The sequence below is a fragment of the Oryctolagus cuniculus genome, chromosome 15 (assembly GCF_051225735.1).
Source record: "Oryctolagus cuniculus isolate XC-2025 breed Fujian yellow rabbit chromosome 15, ASM5122573v1, whole genome shotgun sequence".
Classification (NCBI taxonomy): Eukaryota; Metazoa; Chordata; class Mammalia; order Lagomorpha; family Leporidae; genus Oryctolagus; species Oryctolagus cuniculus.
Window position 1 is genome coordinate 84,014,977 of NC_142881.1, and position 14,797 is coordinate 84,029,773.

Here is a 14,797-nt window from a genome sequence, read left to right on the forward strand (position 1 = left end):
ATTAAGTACAAGTCAAATCCTAGCCACAAATTCCTTCTAGCAATTGCGGTGTCTCCCTGCTTCGTTCGTTGAACTTCTCAAAATGTTCTCATTTATTCATCCCCCATTCATTCCTCAACTACTCCAGTGTGGTTTTGGTTCCCATAATTTCACATCCAGTTAACTCTGCTGAAGAGAGATATTTCTTAGTGCCCTCTTTCTTCTATTAAATGTTAAAAATGTAGATTTTCCATCTGCTGGTTCACTTTCCTAAATATCTACAACAGCCAGGGCTGGGGCTGGGTCAGGCCAAGTCCAGGATCCAGGGACTCCCTCTGGGTCTCCCTTGCGGGGGGTAGCAGGGGCTCAAGTACATGACCCATCATGTGCCACATCCCAGGGTGTGGGTGTGTGTTAGCAGGGAGCTGGGTGGGACGTGGAATCGTCAGACTTGCAGCAGGCACTCGGATACGGCACACAGGAGCCTGAAGAAGTGCCTTGACCCGCCCATCGAACGCCCACCTGCTCTGCTTCTCAAACTCTCAGCAACATCTTTGGTATAATGGTCACTCGTGGTTCTCGAAGCACTCTTCCCTTGGCTTCCACACGACAGCATTTTCCTGGCGTTTCCTCTACTTCTCTGGACACGTCTTCTCTGTTTATTCTCTGAACTCCTTCTTTCTACGCAGCAAGCGGACGTTGGCGTTCTCAGAATTCAATCACAGGCTCTCATTTCTCAACTCACTCAGATTTTTCTTCCTGGACATTCTCTTACACAACATGACTTTTGGTTATCATCAATAGGCAGACAGCATACATCTCTCCTCTGAGTTTCAGACTTGCAATACATATCTCCTCTTAGAAGCCTGCAAGTCCCTGCAAACCAATCTGTCCAGAACTGAGATCAAAATCTCCTGAGAGCAGACCTCCACCCTCTTCTCCATCACATACCCTTCCCCTGCTCTCTGAGTCAGTGAATGGCCGCATCACCCACTGAATTACAAGAGGAGGAATCTGTGTGGGGATCTGATTCGAGGTCCTCCTCTCCATTGTCTCCCGTGGTCAACACATCAGCACACGGCTGACTTTATCTTCTAAATAACTTACCGTCCTGTTGCCTTGTCTCTCGTCCAAGCACACTGACTCGAGAACATCCCCCTCTCCTACCATGGACATTGGCATAGCTGCCTCAGCCTCCCCTGCACCTGCCCTTGCTCCTCGCCAAGCTGGCTGCCACTCTGCAGCCAAAATTTTTTTTTTTTTTTCAGAATTCAGATCTCTCTCTCTCCCCTCTTTCCCTCTCTTTCTGCCTTGCCAATATTCTTAAAAAAGAGGCAGTTCCTTTTGTATTTGGCTCTAAATTCCCAGTCTCATTTTGTACAGTTTCACTGCAGTTTCTGCTTCAGCCACTCTGGCCTTTCAGTGACCATGATGCCCCGTGATACTCCTGCTCCAGGGCAGGGTTCTCTGTGAGACCCGAGTCTCAAACCGGTGCCCATATGGGATGCTGGCACTGCAGGTGGCAACTTTACCTGCTATGCCACAGCTCCAGCCCCCATTGAATCCATTTTATAAACCTCTTGGGGCCGGCACTGTGGTGCAATGGGTTAAGTCTCTGCCTGAGGCGCTGGCATCCCATATGGGTGCCAGTTTGAGTCCTGGCTGCTCCACTTCCGGTCCAGCTCTCTGCTGTGTCCTGGGAAAGCAGAAGATGACCCAGGTGCCTTGGCCCCTGCACCCGTGTGGGAGACCTGGAAGAAGCTCCTGGCTCCTGGCTTCAGATCAGTACAGCTCTGGCTATTGTGGCCATTTGAGGAGTTAACCAGAGGATGGAAGACCTTCCTCTCTGTCTCTTCATCTCACTGTCTGTAACTCTAACTCTCAAATAAATAAATAAATCTTGTAAAATAAAAACCTGTTATATTTGTCAGTTGTCTATTCCTAGAATTCTAGTGGCCTGAATTCTTCATTGTGGTCACGCAGATCACCAAAACTCTGTTCATCTTTTCCTCCCACTCTTTTTTTTTTTTCTTTTCTTTTCTCTCTGTTATCATTCTCTGCTTCATCCAACGAATTTTACATTTTGGTTGTTAATTTTTTTTTCAGTTCCAAAACTCCTATTTGATTCTTCCTACACATTCTTATTTGCTAGCCTTCTGATTTGTCATTTTTTTTTTTTCAAGAGTGTTTACTATTGCTTGTTGGGCCATTCGCACAATAGCTGTGCCACTGTCTCTACCAAGTCATTTTAACATCTGTGTTATCTTGGCGTCTGTGCCTGTTAATAATAGTCTTTTCCCACTCAGGTTGAGAGTTTCCTGATTCTCCAGTGCTGCATAATCCAGGATTGTTTCCTGAATATTACAAATATTATATTTTGTACTCTGGGTCGTTTTTAAAGGCGGATAACCAGGCTGCATTTCTACCACAAGCTTCAACTCATTTTCTTTGGACTGTGATTCAGATTTAGCCCACATGTGTGCCACCTTGTGGTCAGTCTGAGACTTGGGCAATGATTCGTTGGTTGATTTAGTTCTAAATCTCTTGTACACTCAGCAGAATCAGATCCCTTCATGGCCAGCTTGAAGGTGAGTCCATGAGTTGTTGAATAATTTTATGGAGTTTCTTTTCTTCCTATTTGCTCAATTCATGGTCTGTCAGATACAGTATATACATTTTTAAATTCATTTATTTTATTTATTTGTGAGAGAGGGAGGGAGAGAGAGAGGAGAGAAACAGGCAGACACAGAGAAAAAGCTCCCGTCTGCTGCTTCACTCCCCAAATGTCCACAGCAGCCAGGGCTGTGCCAGCCTGAAGCTGGGGCTGGGAACCCCATCCAGGTCAGCCGCATCGGTGGCAGGGACCCAGCTGCTTTGAGCCACCGCCCACTCCCTTCAGGATGGACATCAGCGAGGAACTGGCATTGCAGTAGAACTTGCACTCAGACCCAGGCACTCTGACTAGGGGTGTGGACATCCCAAGCAGCATCTTCACCTTTGTACCAATAGTGCACTTCCGTTTTGCATTTTTAAAACTTTTTAAAATTTTGAGCTAATTTAAAGCCCACTAAAGAGGCAAAAATCACATAGGAATTTTACATGTGTGCCTCACACAGCTTTTCCCAGCAACACCTTATATCCCTGAGCGTATTTTCGAAGTCAGGAAATTGGCAGTGGTACAATACTATTGGTTAAACTGTGGCACTTGTTTGGTTTTCATCAGTTTTTGTTGTTGCTGCTGCTGGTATGTAATACTGTGGGGTTTCTCCACAGGTGTAAATCAGTGTTGAGACCTCCACAATCAAGACACAAAACTCTCCATCACTGCAAAGGAACTCGTTCAATCAACCTCTGTATAATGACACCTTCCCCCTGACCCTAACTCTGGCAACCACTGGTCTGTTCTCCATCATTAAAATTTTGTCATTTCAAGTTTGTTCTAAAATTGGAATCGCACAGTAGATCCATTAGTTTTGAACAGAACCCAGTTTTTGGCCCCATGCGTTTTGTTGTTGTATGGCATTCAGACACCTAGCCAACATGCCTTTGCTGGAACAAAACTGTGAAATGCTGTCCCTCCCCTCCAGTTCTTTGAACAAATGCAAACATTTTTTTTTTTTATTTGACAGAGTTAGACAGTGAGAGAGACAGAGAGAAAGGTCTTCCTTCCGTTGGTTCACCCCCCAAATGGCCACCACGGCCGGCACACTGTGCCGATCCGAAGCCAGGAGCCAGGTGCTTCCTCCCGGTCTCCCATGCAGGTGCAGGGGCCCAAGCACTTGGGCCATCCTCCGCAGCCCTCCTGGATCATAGCAGAGAGCTGGACTGGAAGAGGAGCAACTGGGACTAGAACCCGGCGCCCATATGGAATGCTGGCACTGTAGGCAGAGGATTAACCAAGTGAGCCATGGTGCTGGCCAGCAAATGCATACATTTTAAAAAGAGGCATTATACATACATTTAAATAATGTATACATTATGCATGCATTTAAAAAGAGCCAGGGTGGCATGGGGTGGTATGACTCCTTCAGTTAGGAAAACTCAACTCTGAATTTCAGATCTTCTGAAATGAGATGCTGTAGTTGTGAGAGAGGCTGGGGGCTGATAACAGGAGGTCAAAGGAACTTTACATTCATTGATTATCTGTGTGTGCCAGCACTGATCTGGCCCTTGAGGACTAGCAGACTGGACTTTACAGTGTGTTGTAAGAAACACAGAAGGCTAGCATTGTGGCACCGGGGTTTAAACCACCTTCTGCAGTGCCAGTATCCCATAAGGGCACCGGTTCGAGTCCCGGCTGCTTCACCTCCTATCCAGCTCCCTGCTAGTGTGCCTGGAAAGGCAGAGGGGATGGCCCAAACGCTTGCACCCCTGCACCCATGTGGGAGACCCTGAAGAAGCCCCTGGCTCCTGGCTTCAGCCTGGCTCAGCCCTGGCTGTCTTGGCTGTTTAGGGAGTGAACCAGCAGATGGACTCTCTCTCTCTGTCGTTCCCCCTCTATCTGTAATTCTGAGTTTCAAATAAATAAGTAAATCTTTTTTTAAAAAAATTATTTGAGTTATACAGATTTTGTGTATTTCCTAGATACAGATTTAGGAACGTAGTGACACTGCGCCCCCTACCTTCCTCTTGCCTGTGCTCCAACCCTTCCTTCTCACATTCCCACTCTTAATTTTTACAAAGATCTATTTTCAGTTTACTTAATTATTAAACAAAGAAACATTGGTATCTTTTAAATGTTTTTAAAAGATTTATTTGTTTACTTGAAGGCCAGAAGGCCAGAGTTACAGAGAAGGAGAGAGAGAGTTTTACATCCACTGGTTCACTCCCCAGATGGCCGCAACAGCCAGAGCTGCCCCAGTGTGTAGCAAGGAACCAGGAGCTTCTTCTGGGTCTCCCACGTGGGCGCAGGGGCACAAGGATTTGGACCACAGCAGAGAGCTGGATCGGAAGTGGAGCAGCTGGGACTTCAACTGGCGCCCATTTGGGATGCTGGTACTGCAGGCAGTGGCTTTACCCACTACACCATAGCACCGGCTCCATAATGTTTTTTTTTTTTTTTAATTAGGAAACAAAAAGAATTCAGAAGGAGCAAATCAGGGCTATTTTCCACTGAACCTCTCACAAAATCGCCTTCTTTGATGAGAGGCATGAGTAGGAGCTTTGTCGTCGTGGAAGATTCTCTTGTAAAGCTTCCTGGGCATTTTTCTGCTAAGCTTTTGGGTGACTTTCTCGAAACAGCCTCGTAAGAAGCAGATGTCACCCCGCTTTATTCCCCAAAAAGTCAACAGCACAGTGCCTTGAGCACCTCCAATACTGTTGCCATGATCTTTGCTTTTGATCAGTCCACTTGTTTTTCTGTTTTTAATATTTACTTTTTAGCCTTCTTTCTATAGGAAGTAATGTTCCATTGGTGCAGAATTACTTTGAGTTATATAATGTATTCAAGTGTCTATGTATTTTAAATATCATATTTATGTTCTTAGATTTAATCTTTTCAACATTTTTCCATGTTCACTTCGTATGTAGAGATCATACACATGCCTACTATTTTTCTTGAAAACAAGGATCACATGATGTAGGATTCATAACAGTTGTCACAAGTGAGGAAATAATGGTCTATTATTTCTTTTTTTAAAAAGATTTATTTATTTACTTGAAATACGGAGAGGCAAAGAGAGAGAGAGAGAGAGAGAGAAATCTTCTATCTGCAGGTTTACTCCCCAGATGGCCACAATGGCTGAAGCTGTGCCGATCCAAAGCCAGGAGCCAGGAGCTTCCTCCAGGTCTCCCATTGGGTGCAGGGGCCCAAGGACTTAAGCCATCTTCTGCTGCTTTCCCAGGACATAGCAGAGAGCTGGATCAGAAGTGGAGCAGCTGGGACTCAGACCAGCTGGCACTGCAGGTGGCGGGTTTAACTGCTGCACCACAGCTCCAGCCCCAATAATGGTATATTATTAAATTGTAGAGGTTGAATTCAATGGAGATAATATTTATAACTATGGACCAAACAATATGATACCCACACAGTTTTAATTGTTTCTTTCTCCTATGTGTGTGTGTGTGTGTGTGTGTGTGTGTGTGTGTGTATTAACCTCTACATAGGAGAGGAAACGTGATATTTGTCTTTCTGCATCTGCATTATTTCCTTAACATAATGATCTCCAGTTCCACCCAGAAGTCGGCATATGAAAGAGACTCTTGCACTCCCATGTTAATTGCAGATCAGTTCACAATAGCAAAGAAATGGACTCAACCAAGATGTCCATCAGCTGATGACTGGAAATAGAAAACGTGGTCATATGCAAGGTGGACTGTTAGATGCAGAACACAGTGGTTTCTTTGGCTTTGACTGGACCACGTCCACCTCTTGGTAGCCACTTCTCTAGCTGTGCTTTGTCTTCAGAGTCCTTCAGGTAAAGCCAGGTTTCATCTCCTGTTATAACTCTTCAAAGAAATGCTTCAGAATCTTGGTGTCACTTATTTAAAGTTTCCACTGAAAGTTCTGCTTTTGTCTGCAGCCGAGTTGGATGCCACATTCTGGCACCTGTTGAGTGGAAAGTTTGCTGCACTTTCTTTTTGGGGCCAGAGCTGTTTAAGCTGAACGAGTTGAGGTGTCTGCAGTGGTGGCTGCTGGTTCTGCTGTCAGTTGTGAGTCTTCGTCAAGTAGGGCTTGAATAAGTTTAATTGCTTCCTTGCAGATTGATGTGTGTAGTCTTCTGCTGCGGGCTTATCTTCAACATCCTCTTGTCCCTTTTTGAAATAATTTAACATTTGTAAATTGCTAATTCCACTGGAGCATTGTCTTAATTTCACCATTCTCCCCAACCTCCATAAACTTGGCATTTGTTCTTGCCTCAATTTTAGCAGAATCCATGCTGCTCTGATTCGGTGCCTGATTCAAATGATGTTTGATCTTTCCTAGGGCCTCAAACTAGGTTGTACTCAGGCACAGTATAATAAGTTAGTATGAATTTATTTTGGTGCAAATAAATTTTGCAGCTTAGGCACAGTTTTTTTTTAGAAACTTACTTTCCATGAAAATTTTGAAGACCCCTTGAATATCTCACTAGAGACCACTGGGCAGTTACTTAAGTCCGTGCCTCAGTCGGCTTCCCTTGAATTGCATCACTGGTAGTCCCTATGGAGTGTGTGCTGGCTGGGGGTCCTCCTTGCTGGTTCTGCTGCTCACTGCCTATACGGACTGCTTTCTCCAAGTTCATGGCCCTGGGGGTGCATAGCACAGAAAAGAAACAGAACAGGAGAGCTGCCTCTAGCTGTTCCTGCCTCCTAGGCTTGCCTCTCTCTGAGGTGGTAAGGGGCACATACTCCAGCCTCATGAGGACAGTTGTGCTTCATTTCTGGGCATGGGGCCTTTCTTTACCCTTCTCCCTCTGGTGTGAGACTCCCTTCTCTTGGAGTCTGAAAATCCCAGGCAGCCAAGATGTTCTCAACTCACTCTAACTAATGCTGTATCAGCCATGTGATGCCCCTGTGGAGATGCAGGCTGCAGGCGTGCCTCTTTATTTTCCCCTCAGTGACAATAAGGTGTAGCTTGTAAATCTCTCAAGTTGATTTTTCACTTTTGATTGCAACCCAGGGCTGATGAAAATTTTCTGCATGTTTATGACCCATCAGTCCTTCTAATGGAGAGAAAGGCATTCGACCCCTGTGCTCAAGTCAGCAGCCTACTCAACGTCCTATGCATGACAGAATTTTGTTATGCATTTTAAATGATATGGAGCTCATATACACCCTAGATAAAACTTGATGTCTCTGGTTAAGTCTTCCTGTTTAAATTTATCTGTCTTCCCAGAGCTGGCTCCACTGAACCCTGAAGCTTGAGGAAAGCAGCAGAGCACTTTCCCTGGGAAAGCAGGGGTGATGCCCTAGCGTTCACCTTCCCCTGACCTAACTCTGGACCTGCCCCATGGTGTCCAGCAGCTGTCTGCCGTGGGCATCACTCCTGATGGTCACACACTTGGGACATCTGTACCTGTGCAGCCACTCAGCCACTCCAGCCACTCTCCAGGGCTGGAGAGTGTAAATTCTGTGAATACAGGTACGGGCACAGCTAGTCTGCCGCTGCCTCTCTCATAGTCACATCGGTGTTGAGCACATGATGAACCCTCAGTATTTCCCAAAAATGAATGATTGTAATGAGTAGTGGAGATTTTGTCTACACAACTACCACACGCTGTAGCAAATATTTAAATATAACTAAGTAAGATAAATTTATAAATAACTATATAAAGAAATAAGCAGTTTAAATTAAGAAACTTCTGGGGCTGGTGTTGTGGTATGGTGTATTAAGCCATTGCCTGCAATGCTGGCATCATATATGGATGCCAGTTCAAGTCCTGGATGCTCTGTTTCCCATCTGGTTTCCTCTTTGTTTTTTTTAATTTATTGTATTTATTTGAGAGGTAGAGTTACAGTGAGAGGGAGAGATATCCGCGGGTTCACTCCCCAAATGGTCGCAACCGCCGGAGCTGCGCCCATCTGAAGCCAGGAGCTTCTTCCCGGTCTCCCACGTAGGTGCAGGGGCCCAAGCACTTGGGCCATCTTCTACTGCTTTCCCAGGCCATCGCAGAGAGCTGGTTTGGAAGAGGAGCAGCCGGGACTAGAACTGGTGCCCATATGGGATGCTGGCGCCAGAGGTGGAGGAGTAATCTACTGGGCCACAGCACTGGCCCCTAGTTTCCTGTTAATATGCCTGGGATAGAGTGGAAGACGTCCCAAGTCCTTGGGCCACTGCACCCATATAGGAGACCCAGATATTATTCCAGACTCCTGGCTTTGGTCTGGCCCAGTCTAAACCATTTACCTTCATGTGTAATTAAATTTGAAACAGAATAGCTAAATGGAGTCCAGAAATATCCTACTGGCAAATTAGAGGGTGGACTCATTTACCCAGATAAGGATTCTTAACATTACAAAGGGGAAAAAAGGTCCCTTGAAGTAGCACTTACTTAAGTGTTTGTTTACACATCATTACTTGCTTAACAGAGGACGAAACTAAAAGTTCAGTTGTTCCAAGCTATTGCTGATTAAACAGCAATCAGAAATGAAGATAAAGTGTAAGATTATAATAACAAATGGACACTTATACATCCATTATAAAAAATCTCATTTTATATAACCCAAAGGGAAAATTCCAGAATCTCCAGGTCTCTGCAGGACACCCAGCCTCTTATTCAAACCACATTTAGCTCACACAAGTAACTGCGTAGCTCTGAGCACCTGGGAAGTACGAGGAAGAGACAAGGGATTCTCATTCTTGGATTCTTGGCTCCACATTGCTGTGTCATTAATTCTCCCACTCTTTTGGCCAGCGGAGTCAGAAGGGAGGAGAAATGCCAGGAACTTCAGCAGTCCGTGTAAAGGATCCCAATCACAGGAATCTTGATTCTGTGAACGGGAAAATGGGGTGACTGGGCAGGCCCATTGCTAAGGCCCCATCCAAGCCACTCTGTGTTTTCTCTTGCAATTCTGTGGCAGCAGCAGTTTTCCCTCTGTATGTCAGTAAAAGAAACCTGGCTTCCAAAAAGGAAAGGCAATTTATTCAAGTTTGCTAAGCACGCAAATGAAGGTCCAACTCCATTGGGCTCCCAAGCCTATGACTTCCCCCTTACACATTCTGCCTCTGCAGACATAGCCCAAGGTGACAGGTGATGAAGATGTTACAGGCCTAGGTCTCTTAATCTTTATTCCAGTTTCTTGACCCTACAGAGATAAGGACTCAAGTGTCATAAAGAGCCATATATACAGTGCCCCAGTGAGAGCAGGATTCCTTTAACAGAGAGAGTGCGTGCATTCACAGGTGAGTGTGGTTACTCCACACAGATACCTGTCATGCAGAGAGCTGCCTATGAGGAGAGAGGGCGGGAGGAGTTCAGAGAGGACACGGGCACAGTCAAAGGCCTAACAGCAGCCCTCTCAGTATCAGTGTCTTTCCCGAGATCGGGCTGGTGGAGTTTAGCTTGAGTGAGGCTCTCTGAGAGTTCGCTGGCACCTCCACATGTAGGTTAACTTCCACCTGGTCATCATAGTGTCTTCTTCCTGGTTCTGGATGGGACACAGGTGCATCCTGAGAAAGTGGGGTACAAGATTGACAGGGAAGGGATGGAGTTACAGTGCAGGGCTGGCAGAAAGCCCCACTCACATATTTCTCCATAATCTTCCTGCCTAGTTCCCCCAAATCACAAATAGAAAATGAGCAGATCCGCCTCTGTAAACATGATTTGAGGGCTCAGACTAGGTAGTAACAAATCCATGATTTGGATTAAAAAGTTCTTAGGTGCTTTAACCCTGTTCCTTCTATATTCACAGACAGAATTGGTATTGGTCCTACTAGTTAATTATCAGGATTATCCTTAGAGGTCTGACTTAAGGTTCAGATGAAGCAGAGAGAAGTCAGACTTAAGCAGCCTGTGTTCACCCCAAGCCCAAGATGGAACTGGGTACCGTTGATTGCTAGAATTTCCTACTACCCTGAACTCAGATTTTAGCTTTAGGAGATCACAAGTTGTAAAATCTATTCAAATGAATAGATTTCAAAATAATTACTGCCTGATGAATACTGAGATATTCATCATTTAAGCTCAGTCTTATCACATACTTCACCTGACATTAACCAGGCACACCATAAGTATGCCTGAAATTAATACAGTTGGTCTCTAGGCAACTCCAGTCTTTCCCCCACAACCCCATGGGTTCCATGAAACCATCAGTCACGTACTTAGCACTCTCTGACTTTTTAAATAATTAAAACCCTTACAGTCAGGTTTGTTGCATTTGTATTTATTTCCCTCACTCTCTTGAGGGATTTCTTTGGGTAGCTTTAAAAAAGATATTTTATTTATTTGTTTATTTGAAATTCAGTGTGACAGAGATAGGAGAGACAGACAGAAAAAGGGGTCTGATTAACTCCCCAAATGGCCACAGCCACCAGGTTTGAGCCAGGCCGAAACCAGGGGTGAGGAACTCCGCCTGGGTCTTTCACGTGGGTGGCAGGGACTGAAGTACTTGGGACATCTTCACAGCTTTTCCAGGCACATTAGCGGGGAGCTAGATCAGAAGCAGGCCAGCCAGGTTGGAACCAGAACTCCAATATGGGATGTGACATCGCAAGCCGTGGCTTCACCCTTGGTGCCATTATTTATCTTTTTTGAAGTTTATATAAGGGTTCAGCATTTATTGAATGATTTCTATGTGGCAAATAAATTCTCAGAAAGTATTTACTGATTTTAATATTTGAATGCAAAATGATATATTTGGTGACAGCAGGATTTAAGCATAATTGCAAACCACTCGTACCTTCATTCAGTCATTCAGCAAATGTTTGTGTTCGCTGTTTGTGTCACACTAGGAATGCAAATACAGAGGTGATTGGCAAGCTTTCTGTCCCTTATAAACCTTCTAATAGGGTGTGAGAAAATGAGAAATTATTGATTATAAGAGAAGAAAATAGAAAGTGCATTGCTGTTGGCAAAGTCTAGGGAAGAATACACAAAGACAGAACCGAACATGAATGGCAGAAGGAGGTGCGAGAATGGAGAGGCTTTGCATGGGAATTGTGTGAAAAGTGACTTGGAATCAGCCAGGTGGACCAAGAAGAAAGGAAGGTCAAAGCACAAGCTTCTGAGACTTGATATTCCAGGGGCCAAGGAGAGTCTCAAGTATGACTGAGTGACACCTGGAAACGAATCAGGAGACGGAGGTGGAAAGTGCGCCTTTCCCTGTGCCTCTGTCTGTGCCCACATGCGCTGAGCACACAGGGCCTGAGCAGCAGGGAACTGTGATATGCAGCACGGCCCTGGCGGAGCAGCAGAGCTGAGAGGTGCTGGCTCCTGTGTGAAGGACAGCACTGCTCTGCAAGGTGAGGCCGAGCTTGCAGGAAGCCAACCCCGGTAGCTGGCCTGAGAGACAGGCCAGAGGGGGCAGTGCAGAACCCCAAGGCATCTGCCATCCATGGCTCACAGTGTGACTCGGGGACTAGATTCTCCTTGATTGCCACCATGATCAGGAGGCCCAACTGAGATGAAGAGGAAACTGGGATGAGGCCTCATCCAGTGCAGCCCAATGGCCAAAGAAAACGGAGACAAATCTAACAGCTGTGGCCTTGTTCCTGTGCAACCTGCAGGCCCCGTGGGGTCCTGAGGACCTGCATAGAAACCGAAGCTCGCTTCCTTTTTGAGACACAGGCACTGGGGTTGGACATTTGAAGGGACAAAGGCTAGACTTTGGGGATGAATAAATCTGGCCCAGAACATGGCTCCAGAAAAAAGAAACCTGAGCTATTTTTAGCAGAACGTCTAGTCTCAGTTTTCCAAGCTGCATACCAACCCCTATTGACCTCTGACCTGTTCCCACATTCATTTTCCTTTCCTGACCTGGAGTGTCTGACCTCTGGAAGAGAGTAGATAATGGAACTCTAGGAGGCTCCAGGCCAGTTCAGCAAAGGCCAGATGAAAAAAAAGTCCATGGAAGATCAGTTGAAGGGATATGAGGGCAGCCAGGACAAAGCGGAGAGGGAGCTATGAAGAGTAGGTTCCATGTCAGAGGAAGATCAGGCAGGACACAGTTATAAAATATTTTAGGCTTTTGAGAGCCACATTCTATCTGCATCGCTTATTGTTATTTTGGTTTGCTTTTAAAAAGATTTTTATTATTTATTTATTTGAAAGGCAGAGTTAGAAAGAATCTTGCATTTGCTGGCTCATCCCCCAAATGGCTGCCAAGGCCCAAGGCTGGGCCAGGCCAAAGGCAGGATCCTGGATGCCATTCAGGTCTTCCCCGTGGGTGCAGGGGCCCGAGCACTTGGGCCATCTTCCACTGCTTTCCCACGTGCATTAGCAGGGAGCTGGGTTGGAAGTGGAGCAGCAAAGCTTGAGCTGGCACCCACATGGGATGCTGTGGCCGTAGGTGGCAGCTTACCCCGCTATGCCACAACTGTGGCCCCCAGATGTACATTTAAAGCCTGTGTTGTGTGCTGCATTAAATGAGACCACAGCAGGCCCTGTCTAGGGAATGTACCAGAAGAGCAGTCGGACCAGGTTTGATTGTGCTTTCCCCCAAGTGTTCATGTGTTAGGAGCTTAGCTCCCAGGGTACGATGGAATTTTAACAGGTGAGGCTACATGGAAGGGCCTGGGGATGCTGGATTTCTGGAGTGAGTCTTTGTGAGAATGAGTTGTCATTAAAGCCTGACATGACCTCTGACTCTCTCTCAGGCTTCCTGTCTCCTGATGTGGTTTCTCCCTCTGCCAAGCATCCCTGAATTGTGATGCCATCTGCCACGAGACTCCCTGAAGCAAAGCCAGTGCTGTCACCGCCCCCTGGAACCTCAGAACCGTGAGTGCTTCTCTGTTCTCTGTAAGGTTCCTCAACCTCAGTGGTTCAGTATAGCAATGAGAAATGGGCTAATAGACAACTGAATGTTGTTAAGAATTTGGAAAGTTAAGGACCATGTATGTCACAGTCAGTTTGCTTTGTGATCATCAGAATTCGGATCAACGTAACTGCAGTTTTGTTCACATGGTCAAGAACCGAATCCACAGGGGGATAGTAGGTTCCTGTTGCCCCACGGGTTTCCTTCCTTGCTCCTTCCCTGACCCTCTTCACGTTTCCCCACCCTGGGCCCCTTCTGTTCTTCCCCTTTTAAGCTCAGTTGTGTCTCCCTGGGACATCTTCCTGCTGCATTTGTTCAAGGCCAAGGTGATGGGAACCAACTGAAAGCTTTCCTCTTACCTATTTCTCCATCAAAGGCTGTCAGTCACTTTGCTTGACAGCTGATGCTGCAGGTAGAAAGCCCTGACTTCCCTTCCTCCTAGGTCAGCGGCACAAAAGCAGAGCCTCCTAACATCTGGAAATGGGAAAACTTTTCAAAAATGACTCAGCAGTTGCCGTAGGTGAGGGATTGCCTGGTAATGATGCCTGGGGGAGTGACAGAGCAGATGTACCACACCTCCCCTAAGTCTCCTAACAAAGGATCCCGTTGCCTTCTCTCTGAGAGGGAAGAAGTGGAATAAGGAGGGAAACGGAACTCTGGCCCTTGCTGATACCATGGAGTGGGGCTCACGGAGTCCAAATCCTCTTGGAAGCCTGTATTTTCTCTCTTTATTCCAACTGTCATTTCACAGTTGGCTTTCTGGGTAAAGAATGGTTCTGCACATCTGCAAGACAATCTCTCTGCATATCTGTGCAGGAATCTTCTTCATCTGCAGCCTTGTGTACTCATGAGCTCATTTGATCCTTACAGCTGTCATACGTAATCTTTGCCATGATGATAAAAATCATTTAATTCTTACTCTGTTCCACCGAGTATCCTAAGGGTTTTAGGCTGCCTAACTTGATCCATACAAACCCTAGGATGGAGATATCTGATTGTTCCCATTTTGCAGATGCACAAGCTTAAAAGCTGGATAGTTTATCTCCCTTAGACAAAGATGGTCAACTTTTCCAGGTTGCGTAGCTTTTTGATTACAGAGCTGGCATCAAGTGAGGTGTGCTCTTAGCATCTCCCCAGTGTTTGTGTTAGGATGTTAGGTTGTTACACACTTATCTCGCTGAGCAGTGTTTCTGAAACTATAGCTTTTTTAAGAAAAGATTTATTATTTATTTGAAGGGCAGAGTGATAGGATATTAAAGAGAAAGAGAGAGGGAGAGAGAGAGAGAGAGAGAGATAAAGACATGTCTTCCATCTGCTGATTCACTCCCCAAATTGCCACAACACCCAAGGCTGGGCCAGGCTAAAACTAGGAGCCTGGAACTCCATCTGTGTCTCCCACATGGATGAAAGGGGCTCAAGGACTTGG

At 45.8% G+C, this 14,797-nt stretch overlaps 2 protein-coding genes and 1 long non-coding RNA gene across 3 annotated transcripts in view; 2 read left to right on the top strand and 1 right to left on the bottom strand.

Moving 5' to 3' along the window:
* The window catches only part of LOC149122139 (uncharacterized), a 34,045-nt gene extending 30,634 nt beyond the window's left edge, over positions 1–3,411 (top strand). The window contains exon 6 of the mRNA XM_089313683.1: positions 3,253–3,411. The gene's annotated coding sequence lies outside the window, so the exon portion shown is untranslated. The remainder of the gene's footprint in view (positions 1–3,252) is intronic.
* LOC149122137 (uncharacterized) overlaps positions 1–14,797 on the top strand; it is a 320,316-nt gene that overhangs the window by 190,696 nt on the left and 114,823 nt on the right. The window lies entirely within an intron of this gene.
* The window catches only part of LOC149122138 (beta-microseminoprotein-like), a 449,968-nt gene that overhangs the window by 140,307 nt on the left and 294,864 nt on the right, over positions 1–14,797 (bottom strand). The window lies entirely within an intron of this gene.